Source organism: Panthera pardus, unplaced genomic scaffold (genome assembly GCF_024362965.1).
Source record: "Panthera pardus isolate Hobbes unplaced genomic scaffold, ASM2436296v1 HiC_scaffold_16, whole genome shotgun sequence".
Taxonomy (NCBI): domain Eukaryota; kingdom Metazoa; phylum Chordata; class Mammalia; order Carnivora; family Felidae; genus Panthera; species Panthera pardus.
This window is the reverse complement of record NW_026526721.1, coordinates 26,890,196-26,910,136: the sequence shown is the minus strand read 5'-3', so window position 1 is coordinate 26,910,136 and position 19,941 is coordinate 26,890,196. Positions and strand designations below refer to the sequence as shown.

Here is a 19,941-nt window from a genome sequence, read left to right as displayed (position 1 = left end):
TAGTCTTTGGTTCTCTTATAAAATTGATAAAAATCTTGTCTGATGTATGCACGTATTGTTTCAATCTGTGGCTGGAGGAGAAGTGAAGGCATATTGAAAATAATTATAAAGTCAGTCACTACAAAAAAATGTAACTGTGGACCAAATAATGGGAAAATAACTTAAGAATTAATTATTAAAATGTAACCTGTGAGCTTTTTAATGGTTTATTAAGCACTAGATTTCAAAACCATGTCATTTCTTAAAATCTCAGTCTGTCGAAGTGCTTGAAAACAAATGTTTTAAGATTAAAAAATTATCTTTGTATAATCAAACTTACGGTTGATTCCAGAATAAAGTGCTACGTGGCAGGAGTATTATTAGCTAAACAAATGTAAATTTGACTTAAAAGATTTAATTTGGACCAAATTGGCATTCCACAGTTAGTGTTTATGAAATGTAAATTTAACTTTCAAGTGAAAGTTTTTTGCCCACCCAAAAAACTTAGATAACAGGAAACCATCTCATTCGTACAGTGATTTGTTTGTTTCTTCTGAAACTACTTGGGTCCAGATAGTAATTTGAAATGTTATTCAAATCTCATTTGAAAAAAAAAAAAAAGTGGATTGCTTTTCCTGTGCCATTTTCTGACTCATTTACTTACAAGTTCTCATAGACACAGCCAAGAAATTTCCACCTATGTAGTCAGAGTAATGCTTTGGATTTTTGCATCAGACCTTGAAAGTTCAGATTCTAACTGTAACATGTCATGCCTGGGGCATGTTTCTTAATATCTAAGTTTCAGGCTCTTGCTCTATGAAAGTGGAGATTATATATTTCCTTCCAAATTTCCTGTAAAGAGGAAATGGAATATGTATAGCATATCAGCTAACTCGGTGCCTGCCCCAGGTTGAATGCTTAGTAATTATCAGTGTTGCTATTCATCTATCTATTCATTAGGTATTTCTCTGTCAGGTATGCTGCTAGGAAGTAAGAAAATGATGATGGACCTGACACATTCTTTACCCTTAAGGAATGATCAGTATGGTGGATGAGAGGGATGAGAAGGCAATTATAATACAGTATAATAAGTATGCTGAAGGGGTAAGCAAGAAGAGCTAATGGAGTACATAAAAACATCTAATGGGCTTGAGAGAAGGAAACCGTTTGCCAATTGGATTAATCATTCAGGCCCTTAAAATGTATTTACTTAGTGTCTACTGTTTACTAGTTATTGTCCTAGAAGCTGGGGATACTAAGGGGAAAATAAAAACACATACCTTGTGTTCTATGAGAACAGGTGTCTCTTTGTGGGAGAAGAGAGTATTCTAATAATTACTACAATAAATACAAAATCTGAAATGCCTAACAGTTGCTAGTAAGTGACCCCAGTGCTTCTTAACTGGGAGGACTTTGCTCTTCCCAGGAGACTTTTGGCAATGTCTGGAGACATTCTGAGTTGCCACAACTGGAGGAATGCTGCTGGTATCTAATGGGTAGAGACTAGAGATACTGTTCTACATCCTACATTGCACAGGACAGGACCCCACAACAAAGAATTATCTAGGTCAAAATGTCCATAGCGCTGAAGTTGAGAAATCCTGAAATAATTCCACCCCTAGTTGTGGTATACAAGTCCATGATGGCAGGGGCACCCCTCTTTTTTCACGGACACATTCCCAGCGCCTAGAAATGTGCCTCATATAATAGGTGCTCAGTATATACATGCAGGGTAAATGAATTGGTTGTGAGTGACTGTCAGAAAAAGAGAGTATCATGTTCAAAGGTCTAGACTCAGAGTAAGTAAATTATGTTAAGGAGCTGAAAAGGAGGCTAGTAATCTGGAATCAAAGTGAGCAAGAGAACGGTTCCATTGAGAAAAACCAATGAGAATGGGCTTAACAACTTTAAAGTCAATTTGCCAGCCTCAATCACTACATATGTAAAATCTAAATTGTTCCTCCACAAGCTTCGTACAGTTTCTTTTTATTCTGTTACTGGGGAACACATTATACTTGTTTAAGTAAATCCAACCCTTTTTTTGGTTAAGGGAGTCTAAAATTTACCCAGACCATCATTTTTGTCTTTGCTGATTTTTGATTTCCATGTTCTCAGAATTATGGATCAGGAGCACCAGGGAAGAATCACTTAATGACTTCGATAACTGTGTATGTAAGGACAGATAATTCTGGGAGAAATTGGATTCCTTAAGGCAGTAATTCTTGAGGATGCGGGCAGGAAGCTAGAGTAGAAATAGGATGGATATTTCAAAAAAGCTCTGCAGCTGTCTGTCCCAGCCATTTACACCGAAGCAAGAAGTGGAGCATTACTTTCTTAGCAGTGGGATCTGTCTTCCTAGACGAGGAGATCGCTCCCTTTTACCAGCTCTCCCAGTTCTCTGTTTATCAATTCTTAATGATGCCTACATTATATTTTCCATTTTCCTTTACCAATGGGGAAAGAATTGCACAGTTTGCTAATTAAACATGGTAAAAATAATACTGAGTGATTACATTTGTAAAAATCTTAGAACATATTATGAATCAGCAAAAACGCCAGCGTATTAGAAATTCTCTCTCTCTCTCTCCCTTCTACCCTTCCCATCTCTTCCCCTCCTTCCCTTTAATAATTACACTGTAAGCAGTTTATTCTGTCTGTTACTACTGGGACTGCAGGCTTCCTTCATCAAGAAGGGAAATTTGCCCCACTGTGCACACTCACACATATGAGCGCGTGCACACACACACACACACACACACACACACACACACACACACACATTTTGCCAATCACTGCTCTCAAGGGCACAGTCCTAGTGGCCACATTTGAAGGCAAAGGAGGTCTGGCATTTTACATGGGGAGAGAGTAAGTGAGGAAGCTGAGGGAGAGAATAGGGGACGTTCTGCTGAGTGTTCATCTCTACCTTATTTCAGATTCCATTCTATTATTTGAAAAAGGAGGAGTATGGCTAAGGAAAGGCATAACTAAGAAGTCATTTAAATATTTTGGCCATTTGAAATCCAATCATTCATGTGATATTCAAAATTCTTCTGATTTTTGAAACTGTACTGCTATATACTTGTGTATAGTTCGTACAATTGTGCCATGTGTCTAAATGACTGAAATGGTTTTGGGGCGCCTGGGTGGCTCGGTCGGTTAAGCATCCAGCTTCGGCTCAGGTCATGATCTCGCAGTTTGTGGGTTCTAGCCCTGTGTCGGGCTCTGTGCTGACAGCTTGGAGCCTGGAGCCTGTTTCAGATTCTGTGTCTCCCTCTCTCTCTGCCCCTCCCCTGTTCACGCTCTGTCTCTGTCTCAAGAATAAATAAACATTAAAAAAATTTTTTTAAATGACTGAAATGGTTTTAACTAAATTCGTTTACTCTAAGTCCAACTTGTGAAACTGTGTGATTCAGTTTGTTTATCTGAGTGTACCACCCCATCAACCCTGGTTTAATTGGAAAGCCTAGAAGGTAACAAACTGAAATTTTAGAAAAAGTAGCTGAAACCTAGCAGCGACACTCCTAGGATCTCTTTCTAATTCCTAATGGAGAAGTGGAAAATCCATATCAGTCTTTTGGCCACCTTGTTGCTTTTCTGGTACAGGCGAAAAGTTTCATTTTTCTGATTGATGAGGGAATTTCAGGAGTAATTCTGTGTTCATTATGACATTTGATTGAAGCAGAATACATTAAAATAGAGGCGGGCTTATCTGTGGGTTGAGGAATCGTCACTCCCATGTAGGACAGTGATTCTTATCTACATACGAACATCAGCGTCATCTCAGAGGGCCTCTCACAATGTACGTGCCTGGGACCCATTCCTGGATATTTTGCTTCAGTAAGTCTAGAGTGAGTCCTTGGCACGCTTGTTTGGAAAAGACTCCCGGGTAAGCCCACTATGCTTTCTGGATTAGAAATCACAGATCTAGAATTTTCTTCTCATAGTCACATTGTGAGAGTCCCTAATATTTGGAGAATTCACCGCTGGACACAGTGTTAAGGGACTCCATTATTTACAATTGTGACTTGCCACCCTATAAGCTTTGTATGTAGAATAACCTAACTTGCCTACCTTCTCACATTTGGACCTGTGATTCACACCTTATACAAAATCAAAGCCCTAAATTTATTGCTCATGTTTAAATAACATTTCAAAGAGGATGTCTTATGATGTAAAATATCTCCGACTACTAATTTATTTTAAAAGATGCTTTTTTCAGTGATATAAAAGAATACATCCTGTATGCTTCTTTAAGAAATTAAAATTTAGATAAATATTTGCAAAAATCAATGATAATGAAATAAATAACAATAGGTAAAAATAAGTCATTAAAAATGCATAATTATAGTTATTTCTTATAGAGCACCTTTGTATCTAGAATTTAACCCACTAAACTCTAAGCACCTTGAAACTCATACATATTTCAATTAAAATGTGATTAATTTTTCTGTATATCTAAAATAGTACAGAAATGGTTTATTTTCAAATTAATATTTATTTGTGCCTTGTATAGCATAGCCTTTTATTTATTCAATAAATATAGAAAAATTTTATCAATTAATTTTTAAATATAATTTATGCCCTTATAATTCTACTGAAACTACTCTGTTACCCTATGGTCACCTCATAGCTCTAAATTGCCAAATGCAAGGGTCATAAGAGTCTTTATTGGATTCCTCTGGTGCATTTGACTTGGTCAACCACCCTGTCTGAAATTCTGTTAACTTCTGACTCTCCGCATTCTTTTTTTTCCCCCTAATCTTTCACTGTTCCTCCCTCCATTGCTCCTTTCTCCTACAAACACTATTACTTATCATTATTGGATGTTTCTCCCTAAACCCTAAACACTATTTCTAGGTGAGCAAATTGATTTCTATAATTTCAATTCCTACTAGTATGCTGATAGTTCCCCCAATTTTATCTCCAACAAAACAACTTCTTACCTTAGCCACATATTCACTGCCCTCTAGGTTGGCTCTACCAGTATCTTAAATCTCAGAGTCACATCTTAGCATTTTTCTTTCCAAATTTGTTTTTGCTCTTATACCTTCTATCTTAGGTGGTGCATCAGAAGGAACCAATTCTCCAACCTGAATCTGGAGAGTCATCTGTGGCTCCTTCAACATCATCATCCATATTTGTCTCCTTCCAATATGGCCTCCTAAAGAGTTCTTGAAACTTTCCTTCTTCTCCCTGTGTATTCCCACTGCCCTGGTATAGAACTCTCATCCTCTCTTTTCTGAAATACCACAAAATCCTCTCCACTCCACTCCACTCCACTCCATGTCTTTCTCCACTCCATGTCTTTCCTGAATAATCTACAATTAAAAAGAAATCTTTTAACATATTACCCCACACATATATTGAAAGACATCAGCTGTGTATAACAAGGAAAGGAAATATCATATCAATGCCATGACTTCCCATTCCCAAATCTATGGAAAATTTAGTAATCAACTAAAATATTCTATTCTAAAAAGTCCTAATATTTCCTCTCAATCCTTCTCAAAACAGAAACTAAGCCACCTAGTTACAACATGCAAAATTTGGCAATAAGAGTAAATTCACTTGCTATAACGATTAGGATAAACCCCTTACTACAACATAAGGTCATCCATGATCTAGCCTTTGTCAAATTCTCCAGTTTCATCTCTAACCAGTCCGTATTTCAGATTCCGTGTAACACTTCAGTGATAGAAATTTCCTTCTTACACCATCCTGTTTCTTGTCTCTGGGCTTTTGATTATGCTGATCCCTTTGTCAGGAGACTTTGTCTTCACACTCCCAACTTTTTGCCAGTTCCAGTTCCAGGTTAATTCTTACCTGTCCTTGTAGAGCCAGCTTGTTCTCACTCACTTCCTGTCTTCAGTGAGAAATGATGACTCTGGTCCATGTTCCCACAATACTCTGTGTATCTCTCTCTCTATGTCTATCATTGCTGTTACTATGCTCAGTTATCATTTTTCCAATTATGAGTTTGCCTAATCCACTAGATGATAGGCACCTTGAAATAGAAACATGGGTTTATTATTCTTTGCAACTTTGGGACACCTTACACAATAAGTTGCATATAAGCAAGCACTATGTAAGATGAATTAATTAATTAAAAAAGTATTGCTGCATATGGGGGAAAAATAGGTATACGTCAGAGATGTTTTCATCTTTCTTTAAAGCAAAGTCACAACTTCCTGATACACACTCTAGAGCCAAATACAGTTCACCTTAGTTCATGTAATTAATTTATGTTGCTTGGTTTCTGTAGGAATATGAGTTTTAGACATCTGGGTATATAATAGAAACACTAAGTAAATTTTCTGGAAAAATATGTATTTTTTTAATGTTTCTTTTTATTTTTGAGAGAGAGAGACAGAGACACAGCATGTGCAGGGGAGGAACAGAGAGAGAGGGAGACACAGAATCCGAAGTGGACTCCCGGCTCTGAGCTGTCAGCACAGAGCCTGATGTGAGGCTCGAACTCATGAACTGTGAGATCATGAACTGAGCTGAAGTCAGATGCCTAATAGACCAAGCCACTCAGGTAGCCCAAAAATACATATTTTTAAGTAATGACTGAGTTGATGACATCAGAGAACGCAAACTTGTTTTTTGGAAGTTGCTCCTAAATACTAAATTATCATGGGGGGGGGGGTCATGGATTAGTATTGTACATCATATATGAAAGTTAGATATATTTTTATATTTATTTGTCTTTGCTTATGTTTAAAAGAATACATATTGACTTGATTGTTTGTGCAATGTAAGAATTATTCACCCTAGAGACATGCTTTTCTTTTATATGGTTGCAGAATATCTAATAAAAGTGTTTCAAGATACTTTGAAAACATAATTCATATTACTTTTCTGTTCTTCTTAGTAATAAGCTAAAGAAATAACTTCACAGATGTGAAAGTAGGTATAAGAATTCTATGTGACCTGGAGAAATTTGCTATTAAAATCCATTCTTACATAAATATATTTTTAGAGTCCTCAATCAAAAAAAATTTTTGAAGTTTTGTTGAACTTTTACTTGTCTGTTTTTTGTAAAACTAAATAGAAATGATTATATGCTAATATAGATATTTCCATATTGTCTGAGCCTTAATTCTTAATCAAGGGGTGTGTGTGTGTGTGTGTGTGTGTGTGTGTGTGTGTGTGTGTATGTATGTATGTATACATTCTGTGGAAAGAATGTGAGGAAAAAAAAGGCCAGAAGAAAAAAGGCTCAGTTTCAAAGTACACATGCTGTGTAATTTAATCCAGTATTATACGAGCTTTTGAGCAGAAACTTAGGTGAACTGGATCTCATATTTTATATGGAATGTTTTTGAGAATCATGAGGCAACAATTTGAAATATTTCCACTTGATTCACTGAAACATCAGTAAATACCACAAAGTACTTTTCTCTTTGGTGTCTGAATTTAACTTGGTGACTCCTAGATTTGGAATGTGTTGAAATAAAGTTGTTTATCTTAAAATATGAAACAATATGGGCACTGACCAATTCATAGAGACAAATGGCAGGCTCTCCAGAAGTATAACAAAACATTGCATGGAGAAAATGTCTGTGTGACAAAGAGAAATAGTACCCTGTTATCCTTATTTCATGTTAGCTAGGCCAACAACTTCATTTGTAGGAAAATGGAGAAGAAAAATCTGGCCAAGGAAATGACTGATTCCTGGCCTTAGTAAGCAAGGAATCATTTCCTCTGGATTGTGTTGCTGCTCGATTCACTTATTCCCTGGTGTCTCCTGAGCACTTACAATGTGCCAAGAATGATCAACACAGAATTGACCCCACCTCCATGAAGCTTACAGTCTAGTAGCACAGGGAGTTAGAAAAAGAAAATGTTAGCTGTCACAAGTATTGAAAAGAAGGAGTGCAAAGGAATAAATGGGCTAGTGGAGTAAGGCTTGTCTGAAGAAGTAGCACAACAGTTAAAATTTGGAGGACGGATAAACATCAGGCAAAAAAGAAGGGGAAGGGAGCTGTGCAGTGTCTTTATTATTGAGACACGTAGGAAAGGTAAAAACTACACATAGAAAATACATGCCAACCTCAGACTGTTATGGCTATCTGGGGGGCACTGGACGGGACAGGGAATGTGTTGGGTAGAACTTAGGTTACAAAAAAGTATTTATTTAGCATGAGGCTTACATTCTAGAAAAGGAGACAGATAATAAACATTTTAGTAAATAGATTATGTAATAGGTGGTAGTTATTGCTATGAAAAATAAAGCAAAACAAGATGGAAAGGCTAGGAAGGGATGCCATTTCAGGTGGAGTGGTAGGGGAAATTCTTTCTGGGCAGACACCTGAATAAAATGAGGTAATGAGCTATGTTCTGTTTTATTTTTTTAAGAACTAGAGAAAAAAGGATAACTGAGGCAAGCATGGCATAATGGTAATGCCTATTTAATATTGGTTGGATAATTCCAGCTTGCTTTATAAGTTTTGATACTTCTATACATTTTGAAGTATTTGTAAAATAATTACATAAAGCATATGCCTTCAGTCAGTGGGAAAAAGCCTAGTGTCTACAAAGTCCTGGAAAAATCCAGGTTAGCACCAACAGTAAAGTAGGAGTTTCATGTGGGACAAGCCTGGAGAATTGGGTAGTTGCTAAACCAGTAGGTCCTTGTAGGCTCTGTTAAGGATTTTAGACTTCAGTCTAAGAGCAATGGAAAAGCATTGAAGGATTTTAAGCATGAGTAGGAGTATAGGATTAAATCTGCATTTTGAAGAACTTAAGAATTTATATTTAAGAAATTTTAAGCTGGCATCTACCATTTGCCAGGCTCAATGCTAGGTATGGGGAGACATAGTAGTGACAGGTCTTTACACATGGAGAACTGGAAGTCTAGACACGGGAGAAATTTTTGTAGTCATCTATGGATGAGCTCACTGGCTAGATATTTTGAGATCTGTCAGTTTGTTCTGCACCTTCAGCAACCTGCATGTTATCTTTGAGAACATTGGCAAATCTTTGAGAAAGATTGGGCAATCACCTTGATTTTAATGGCTTTGAGAATTTTAGTAACTCACTAGTTCATTAAATGGGGAGAAAAAAATTGTTTTGTGTAATTGAGTAGCTTTTTATATGCCATTTTCCAGTTTCTTATTGTATCCATATAATATTTATGATTTTTCTCCAAAGTTGAGGCTTCTGACATTTCAAGGCCAAGGAGTCCAAGGCAAAGGACAGAAGAACTATGTGAGGGGCATATTCATTGCTGAACAAGACAAAACAAAAAATATCCCTTTGCAGTGTCATTTGAGAATTGGAACTTTGTACATTTGCGAAAAAGGGATTTAAAATTCAAGTATCAGTGAGAAGGAAACTTAAGATTTTTGAGGTAGTGTGTGTCTTCTGTCCAAGAAACATACTGTAAGTGATTTGCTAAGAAACATATTGTAAGTGATTTGCTACTGCTGAGGACATGGAAAAAGTGATAAAGATGAACTCTTGATGAGAGTATATGAATATATGAAAGGATGTCAAGTAATTTCAAAGGACTGGTTTAGAATCTTGAGCACTTTTTTCTGACTTTGAAATTCTTCATTGATCTGATGTTATTCCCCTAGTGTTTTATCATTTTCTACAAAATTTAAGTGATATACTTCTTAGACAGATGAAGTTCATTGTTTGCCATATAGAAAAAGTGAATATTAGTCAAGTGAAGTTATTGACCCGTTCTCTTCAGTTGTAGAAAATGGAGCTGCCAACGTTCTTCAGTGTCTTAAGTGATTTATTGACTTAGGCATTAATTTCTTAAGAACTTAGATTTTATTTAAGTGGACACCGTATAGACTAAACCACCTTAAATTTATCACAAAACAAGAGCAATTATCATTCTGGGTCATGGTAGACTATTAAACCTTAATCTTTGGAGCATCTAAAACTGGAAACAAATTATTCTTGAAAACAAATTATTGCATCGAGACTATAATACTTATAGAGGAATTCTGAGAAAGAAAACAACGTATAGCTAATATTGACATTTGTTTTTAAGATAATCATGGATAATATAAACAATTAATTGGCATTTGCCAAGTTTGAGTAAGTATAACTTTATAGGTCCCCAAATTAGAATTGATTAAATTAATTTATTTGGGGCCAGGGAACAAAATGATGAGTAAAATAAGATTGTGAAAAATAAAGTGTGGGAATGCTAAAATCAGAAAATGGGGGACCTTGCTTTTTAATTCTTTTATTTGTTACCACATGGGTTAACCCCAAGGAAAAAACAGAATTGCATTTCTGATTTGAAGAGCTTTTCCCTTACTTTTCTAACTCAAGTTTAATGCAGGACCATATAGTAGAAAAACAAATGGATTCATAGTGTGCTAACTTAAGATTTAGTGCCACCTTTCTCACTAACAATTAGATGAGGTGACATAATGATTATATAACCATTTTGCCTTCACTTTCTTGAATAACACCTACTCCAGAACTTTTATAAGAGTGACATTAAGTAATTAAGGAGCATGTTTTGAAGACTTTTAAGATATGATGGAAACATAAAGTATTGCAATTATTACACTAGATATTAGGGATTGAGAGAATTGACATGAGGGTGGAAGGAACCTTGCGTTTTAGCCTTCAGAGGGTCAGTAAGGTGGCATTGCAGGAACTGGGCTTCAGAGTGACAGAGACCCAGATCAAAGCCTTGCCTTTGCCTATGGTCTTTCCCATGTTATGAAGTTACTTATTCCTCTTAAGTATCTATTTCTTATCTATGAAATGGAAATAATAATAATGAGCTTCAACTAACATGTGGAAGTGGCCTAAGTGAAATGCAGCTCGCTGAGTTCCTTTCTGGTCCATTCTCTTTATTCACTGTATTTTATTTCCAGATATTTACATATAATATTTTTGCAATCAATTGTGTGCTACAAAAATTTGCGGTGTATTATGTTGTTATCCCATTTTACGGAAAGATCACATGGTGACATGAAGGAGAATTTCAGGCTCAAACATCCATAATGGCAGAACCAGGGTGATTGATGATAACCTCTAGGAACCAGTGTGATCTTTTCTTTGTGTTCTTCTCCGTCCTGATTTTCTTAATCTTCCCACTTTATCTAAAATCATACCACCAACTCTTCACTTCCCCACTTCCTTACTTTATTTCTCTTCATAGCACTTACCACCATTTGTCATGTTATATGTCTACTTACAAATTAATTACTTTTGGTAGTTTATAAGCTCTGTAAGAACAAAAATTTATTATTTTAGATGTAACCTTCCCTTAATGAAAACCATCAATTATTTTGTATTTTCCAAAACAAATGTCGAGATATTTTTAGAAATAAAATACTTTGAATTTCATTTATTGCAAAAGAAAGTACATTTAAAGAGGGTATGTGCGTGTGTGTTTTTAATAAATGGCATTAAACTTACTTTGTCGTGTATATAACAAACATAGCTCAAAATTCCACTTCCTGGAACTGTGATTTTAAAGTACAGCACATTTTACTTGCGTGGATATTTTTATTCCAGAAAGGTATCAAACATGACAGTCTGACAGTCTGTCATTGGGATGCCTTCACCGCTTTTCTCAGATCAACTGACAAGACCTCAGCTGGGCCTCTACAAGTTGCTTAAGAACACTTCTAGAACCATCCTAATGGGCATATTCCAACTGTCACTTGGTGGGAAAAAAAAAGAAAAAAAAAGATCACTAGAGATCAATCTCTCTACAGCGGGTCTTTTGGCAGAAAACCAGTCATATCATTCTCTCCAATTGAGCCTTTGTGGGGAAAAAGGCCTTATCAAATTCCTTGGACATGAAGTTACTGTTGAAACTATTCTCAAAACATGCTATCTAGCACCATGCAAGGAAGTTTGACTTTTGAAAGGTCAGGAGTGACCTTTATAATGATTTAGATCATCTTATGATTGTTAAGAAGTAGAAAGGGTTATAATACTATAAAAGCTTTGGGTCTTATCCCCTTTTGTGAGAAGATTCTGTTAGTGCCATTAACTAAGCCACAACTTCCTGATGTAATTATTAAACAGACCAAAACTTAGACACTAACATACCCCTCACCTACCCCAAACTTGGATTCAAAGTGTAGACTGGGGCCATTCAAACTGTGGGAACAGAAGAGAAAATGGAGTAAGAGGCCAGGTGGAAACAATATATTTATTTCTTATGAACAAATATCATGCTTGGTGAATAGTTAAGGTCAAAAAAATTAGTATTATCAAATACAGCTTTATATTTTAATCTTGTGTTTATATTTTGTTGGGTAAATAGAAGACTATAGGTTTTCAAGAAAAAATATACTAGCAGAGAATCTAGTAATGGACATTATTTAATGTGAATCCTGAAGAGAGACTGGAAGTGAGCCTCAGAGCTAAAAATATGACAGTTTTAATGCTCACTTTTCCTAAAATGGCTATACTAAGCTTAGTGGAAATCAAAATAAAACATATGCTGTGATAATAAAGTTCGGCTTTACTCACAGACATTATAGTATATGTCTAATTCATTTATACATCTGTAAAATAAGAGGACTTATGTAGTCAATCAAAAAGCTTTTAACGATACTGTTAAATTTTATCTTAATAAGTGTGTTAAGTCTAACTCTCTAATGTCCATTATGAAGATCGGTCTTATTTTATGTTAGAGGTGTATAGTGTAGACAAAACAAAGTTGGTGTTTCTTGTGTGCTTCTGTAGAAATGCTAACGTCTAATTTTGCTCCTATTCTTCAAATGCATTGAACACCTTGCTCTCTTTGTACAATATACACGTGTTGTGACCTCCTATTTTGATGAAAGAACTAAAGCCTTTAGGAATGAAAGCTTAAATACATTTATACCATATTTTAAATTCTCTTGGTTGTTTAAATTGGATTTTTCTAAAACAGGAGATCTTTTAAGTGTTTGTGCTAGCATCTTAGTAAGAAATAGTCTCTTCAGTGGAAGAAGAGGAGAGCAAAGAGCAAGAAGAGTTTCTAATTAATTTTATATTAAAGATAGTAACTTGACATTTACTTCTTTGTCCTCCAACTGTCTACAAAATCCTGTCTTCTACATTATGGTAATCTTGCCTTAAATTGGCAGTCATTGGGACCATGTATGTCGCTTTGAAGCTTGTAGACATGTTTATTTACCATAATTACCTGATTTTAGAGATATTAAAAAGCCAAAACTCTAGTCCTTAGTCAAACATATTTAAGAACATAAAATACATAATGGATAGAAATTTATATTTCGATATTTAACTATATTTGCTTATATACAATGCAATTGTGCCCACCCACTATGGTGTCTATATGTGTCTGTGTTTATATTTGTATATCTATAAAATAAGACGGCTGAACCATAGTCATATGGCTTCTTGCAGAAAAATGTAGGACCACTTTCTACTTGACTGATTACTGAAATTTCAGAGAAACATGTTCTTCGAAATTTATTCTGTGACTTTATTTCTCTTAAATATGGTTGGATTAAGTTGCTTAAACTTTGGCACTAAAAAAGTTGTCTCAGCATTCTTCCTTCGTGATTTAAGCAGAATTGAAAACTTGGAATAATAAAATCCAGCAAATACATCTTTTTACTAAATAATGCTTTATCTTCTTAAAGTCACTAGCTACTTTAGCTAGATCTACTGCAAATACTCGAGTAATTTAAAGCTCTCATTTTGGAAACATTTTTTATCTAATGTGTTTTTTTATATCTGATACAACTTTTACATTTATGACACTTATCCTTTGACATTCTGCAAAGGAAGCATGAATTAATCATTGGGTTTGTCCAGCAAGGGCACAGGTATCTTACTGATGCTGTGAGCCTCCATCGTGACACACGCAAGCTGTTTCTGCAATTCCAGCACAAGAAAACATCCCCACAGCTGATTCATTGCTGCTTTCTCAGTTCCCAGTCTCTTAAAATTCTAGGTCTTGATAGAACAGAGGTGGATTCTGTGTGTATGTAATATTGATTCTGTTATTGAACTTTCTGAAGATACAGAGGTTACTGCTAACTTCAAAACAAACTGGGCCAGAGGTTATTGTCTTTCGAGAGCATGTACAAGAAATGGTTTAATAAGCTATTGTTGTTGTTACTGAAATTATATTGTATTAATTAAGAATCACAAGTTAATTGTATATTTTTAAAAAAAGAGGCCTAGCCAGAAAGCAAAGGGGATTGATTTTATGACTATGTATAATAGTACAGGTTGGTTCAGAAAGGGAAAGCATTTGTTAAAGAGCAATGGTAGATTTTCTTTGAATGCTGCCTAGAAAGCAGATTTTATGTGAAGTACTACTGGGTGGCTTCTCTCCTATCCAGCTAGTGGTGTTATTCGTGTGCGTTTTCTCTTGATTTTTTCCTGCTTGCTCCCCTTGATTTGTAAGCAGCTTAAGAACAGAATCCTGTCATCTGATTCTTTGGTATCTCCCTTCAGCAAGGAAAGAAGTTTTGAATGAAGTAGATGTAATACATATTGATGACACAGGTCATTTATTCAGGCAGGAGTATGAAGCTTCATCAAGGAGATGGAACTTACCAAGAGCAGAATACGCAATCCCACTCTCTCTACTTCCTTCCAATCCTGGAAAGTTACAAAGGATTAAATATTGTAATGCTGTGGGATGAGTATGAGTATAAGGTATTGAGGACCCTTCGTCCTGCCTTGAGCTAGCTGTGCAACCTTTCTGTGCTTTGTAAAGTGATGATGCTGGACCAGTTGAGTTAAAAAAAAAAAATTTTATGTTTATTTTTGAGAGACAGAGGGAGAGACAGAGCTTAAATGGGGGAGGGGCAGGGAGAGAGGGGGGACACAGAATCTGAATCAGGCTCCAGGCTCTGAGCTGTCAGCATAGATCCCGAAGCAGGGCTTAAACCCGCGAACCATGAGAGCATGACCTGAGCCGAAGTCAGACGTCCAACCCACTGAGCCACTCAGGTGCCTCTGTACCCGTTAATTTTTAAGCTGACCTCTAGTTCTAATACCAGTTCTGTTCTAATGATAGGCACCAGAGTTTCCTTATAGCAATTTCCTATGCCAAGTAACATCTATCTAAAATCTCCAAAATGTAGGACTTGATTTTATTCCAAGCTGAAATCTTGAGATCATATGCACAAAACGGACTACAGTTAGTACCTATATTTTTAATTGCATAAAAAAAGATGTTATTGGGGCGCCCGGGTGGCTCAGTCGGTTGAGCGGCCGACTTCGGCTCAGGTCATGATCTCGCGGTCCGTGAGTTTGAGCCCCGCGTCGGGCTCTGTGCTGACCGCTCAGAGCCTGGAGCCTGTTTCAGATTCTGTGTCTCCCTCTCTCTCTGACCCTCCCCCGTTCATGCTCTGTCTCTCTCTGTCTCAAAAATAAATAAACGTTAAAAAAAATTTAAAAAGATGTTATTAAATCTGGAAGTCTTTATTTTGTAAGTTTTGTAAGTTGTCTTTCTTCATTTTAGCCATATGATGTAATTTTACTTTTTCCTTGCCACCTTTACCAACTGTCAATAGTAAAATTACTAAATTGGCTTATAGTTGTGAACAAGAGTCTTAATCACTACATCCACACGCTACAGATAGCAAAAATGCTCCATCCACACGTCTTTACTCTAATGTTTGTGTGCACTATGTCACCTTCAGTGTTGCCAGATTCATGTGTATTTGTGGCTGAAACAGTCAATGCCTTGCCACAGTAAATAGCTCTCACCGCCCCCCCAGAGGGGGGTCGCCTGGGTGTTTCAGTTGGTCATGATCCCACTGTTCCTGAGTTTGAGCCCCGCATTGGGCTCTGTGCTGAAGCTCAGAGCCTTGGGCCTGCTTTGGATTCTGTCTCCCTTTCTCTCTGCCCCTGCTCCACTCAAGCTCTGTCCCTCTCTCTCTCAAAAAAAAAAAAAAAAAAAAAAAAAAAAAATCGCCCCCCCCCCCCCCGCCAGCAAAGAGACCACTAACATGGTGTTGGTTATAATGTTCAAACAATCCTGCTGTTTTATTCTTCTCTATCTCATCTACGTTCTATTTCTCTTGTAGGGTATTCTTGAAGTTAATCAGAGAAATATTCATGCACCTGTAAAGGTAGGAAAAAGAAACTTTTCTGGTTATAAAATATGTTGTGTTTGTTTTAGCTGTGTTGCAATAATTTATTCATCATGTCAGACATAGCTAGAATTGATGTTGCTTATTCTGAATGATCGAAAAGTTTGTTACATCTACTTGTTTCCTAAACTTGAGATCATCCAACACATAGTATTTAATCATCAGTTTGCATTTCTCTTCCATACTATTACATACCACTATATATAATATACATACCACTATGTATAATACTATAATATAGTATTATAATTTATGTTTATGGTAGACAGAATTTAGTCTTTCTTTTACATTTTTATATTACTCTCTCCATAATTTTAGGGTGGTGTGACATATCATATACAATTTTCACACATCAAGAAGGCAGTTTTTAATATGTACATTTGTGTATAATAATACATGTAATATATTATTAGAAACTGAGATTCTTTTGTCTACCCTAATTTCATATTTTTCTTGTTATTTTAAGCCTATAATTTTTGAAGAAACAACCAAGTAACCACAAGTATAATTAGCTATCAGTGATTTAGTAATATAAATATTAATTTGGAAGAATTTACTTCATTATTAGCTTTACTTAATATGAGTGCCAGAAAAGGTGGTCCCTTTCTTGGCTAGGACCTATGTGAAGATAAATTTAGAATTTCTGGTCTAGTAAATACTTCTCTGATAATAGCTTAATTGTAGCTATTTCAAACCCAATTGTTTAATTGTGGTGAATCATATGCAAATCGTTCAGATGTAGGTCAACCCCCACTCCCACATTCCAGTACCTTTTTGCTAAATTCAAGACAAATTGCTCAATGCTTAAAAGAGACAGAACAGTGCAAATTAAAGGCAGAAGACTCAATTCAAAACAACAATAACATAACCACCAGTGGGCCAGGAGTCAGAAAGTTCTCCTGAAGACGGTACAGCAGGTTGCATGGATCTATACCTTTGTTCATGATCTCTTGTGTTGGCTGTGTGTTTGTACACAATAGTTTGCTCACTGCTCATGCGATTTGTGGCTGGCAAAGCATGGTGCCTCTAGAATACTAAGTTTCCTCATCTGCAAATTGCATGTAATATCTTTCTTGCCCACTTGTTGAACTGCAATGAGGATGCAGTAGAACAAGGAATGTAAAATAAATGTGTGATGGCTCTAATCCCATATGGGAAGAGCATGTTATTTTTGGTGGTTTGGTTGAGGGAAGAACAAGCAGCAAGCCTCACTGATGGGAAAGAATATCTTGTGTACCTCTGGGTGAGACCAACCGAGATATACTGTAGTGGCGGAAGCTAAAGAAATTCTTCATTTTTCCAGCTGTTATATTCCATATTCAGCCTTTGTGATGGAGCATTGTATCATTTTCTCATAAATCATTGAGGTTTTATGACTGTATTTAATTTTTATATGTTGTCAACTATACTTTCAAAGAAAAAGATTTATTTCCAGCCACTAAAGCATTGAAAAGTGATAAAGCAGCTTCATGAATTTCCTACAGTTGTTGTTTTTTATCTTTAAGAAATTATTGCCAGTGTTTTTGCATATTGACAGAAAATTGTGAACCTTACTGATGAAAAACTATTTTCGGTTTAATCCTAATAAAATTAAAATCCTGCCTTAATATAAAAATAATTTTTTAAATTATCATTCTTCACTGGAATTTGATTGTTGAATAATTTGAATTTCTATTTTCATATAATTTATAATTTTTAACAGTTTCTATAGTTTATCTTGAATCAAATTATTCATTCATGGTAATTATTGAATTAAATTACTGAGATTAAAAGTAATAGCAATTTTTCTAATTTATAGAATGGGGAAAACAGATGGTGTGTACTTTTCTTCTTTCAATGGAAAGATTTTTATTTGAATTATTTAAAATAAAAAAAATGCAGAATTATACTAAACAGAAAATTATTTATTTCCTTCAGTATTAGCTAGTACTAAAAGTTTTGCTGGAGCATTATATCCACCAAATCCTTTCTTTATATAGATTAACATTATATATATAATGTTATATGTTATATATATTATATATATATGTTACATATATATATGTTATATATATTAATATAATATATTATATATATTATATATATGTGGGTGGGTGTGTATATATGTATACACACACACACATATAGACATCAATATCAATATGTGCACATAATGCTTTTTTTCAAGTTTATTTACTTATTTTGAGAGAGAGAGAGAGAGAATGCAAATGGAGGAGGAGCAGAGAGAGAGATTGGGAGAGAGAGAAAATCAAGTGCAGAGACGTCATGCGGGACTTGAACTCACAAACCACAAGATCATGACCTGAGCCAAAGTCGGACGCTTAAATGACTAAGCCAGGTGCCCCACATAATGCTTTTTATGCAGACAGACTGGGTCCAAAGACCCAGAGAAGGATCCCACAGAACCAGCCAATAGGGTCCTTGCCTTCACACAGGATAGAAATCAAACATGAGGCAGAGCAAGTGGAAACAGAGTTTATTCAATAGTGTAAGTGACATGTAGACAATAGCAGATGGAATATCCAGGATACTCAGAAAGGGCAGCAGAATGAGTCTCATCATTTCTTGGGGCAAGGGGTTTATGCTAGAAAAGGGTCTAGGGTACGTGTTCCTCTAGGAATCCAGGGTAAGGTCCAATCAAAGGCAAGTGTCTGGTGAACAATGGGTGTTACTCCATAAATCACAGAAGGAGTGGTATTAATACCAACAGCAGCCCAGGTTTGTTTGAAGCTAATGTCCTGGAATGTGTTTGGGATCTGGCTTTTCTTAGGTGTTAAAAGGTGTTTGGGGCCTAAGACAAAACTCAGAGAAGGATTAACTTTCTTGCTTCCCCCTTGAAGTGGGAACAGAGCTTACTTAGCTTACTCAGAAGCAAAATATGGAGCATGAGTAAAAATTTAGCATAAAAACAGCAGAGATGGATCCTTTCTAAAATGGAGTGTATTCAGCTTCTCTACCTTATTTTCATACATACACGTGATTCTGTTTTTTGCTTTTTCATGGTGAACATCTTTCTAAGTCACTATATGTTATCCATTTCATCCTTTTTAATGGCTGCATGTTAGACAACTTTTCCCCATTTGCCATGATTTATGTAATATATCCTCTAACCTTTTGTGTTTTTTAAGTTTTAATTTTATTACCTGGTGTTTATCGCAACGAGTGCACTCCTTAATCCCCATCACCTGTTTCACCCACCTACCCACCTACCTCCCCTCTGATAACTGTCAGTTTACTCTCTATAGTTAACATTCTGCTTCTTGGTTTGTCTCTCTCTTTTTTCCCCCTTTGCTCATGTGTTTTGTTTCTTAAATTCCACATATGTGGAAAATGTGGTATGTGTCCTCTCTGACTGACTTATTTTACTTAGCATTCTACTCCCTAACTCCATTCATGTCATTGATAATGGCAAGATTTCATTCTTTTTTATGACTGAATAATATTCCATTGTGTATATATACACATCATGTTCTTTATCCATTCATTAGTTAATGGGCACTTGGGCTGCTTCCATATCTTGAGAGTTCCCCTTTCTCCACATCCTCACCACACCTGTTGTTTCTTGTGTTGTTGATTTAGCCATTCTGATGGGTATGAGGTGATATCTTATTGTGGTTTTGATTTGTATTTCCCTGATGAGTGATGCTGAGCATCTTTTCATGTCTCTGTTAGCCATCTGGATGTCTTCTTTGGAAAAGTGTCTGTTCATGTCTTTTGCCCATTTCTTCACTGGATTATTTGTTTTGGGGTGTTGAGTTTGGTAAGTTTTTATATATTCTGGATACTAACCCTTTATCAGATATGTCATTTGCAAATACCTTCTTCCATTCTGTAGGCTTCCTTTTGGTATTTTTTTACTGTTTCCTTAGCTATGCAGAAGCTTTTCATCTTGATG

The 19,941-nt window shown here is 35.9% G+C and overlaps 1 long non-coding RNA gene across 1 annotated transcript in view; it reads left to right on the top strand.

Annotated features, from left to right (window-relative positions):
- LOC109277838 (uncharacterized) overlaps positions 1-19,941 on the top strand; it is a 380,857-nt gene that overhangs the window by 234,781 nt on the left and 126,135 nt on the right. The window contains exon 4 of the long non-coding RNA XR_002085347.2: positions 15,981-16,025. This is a non-coding gene — a long non-coding RNA (uncharacterized LOC109277838). The remainder of the gene's footprint in view (positions 1-15,980; positions 16,026-19,941) is intronic.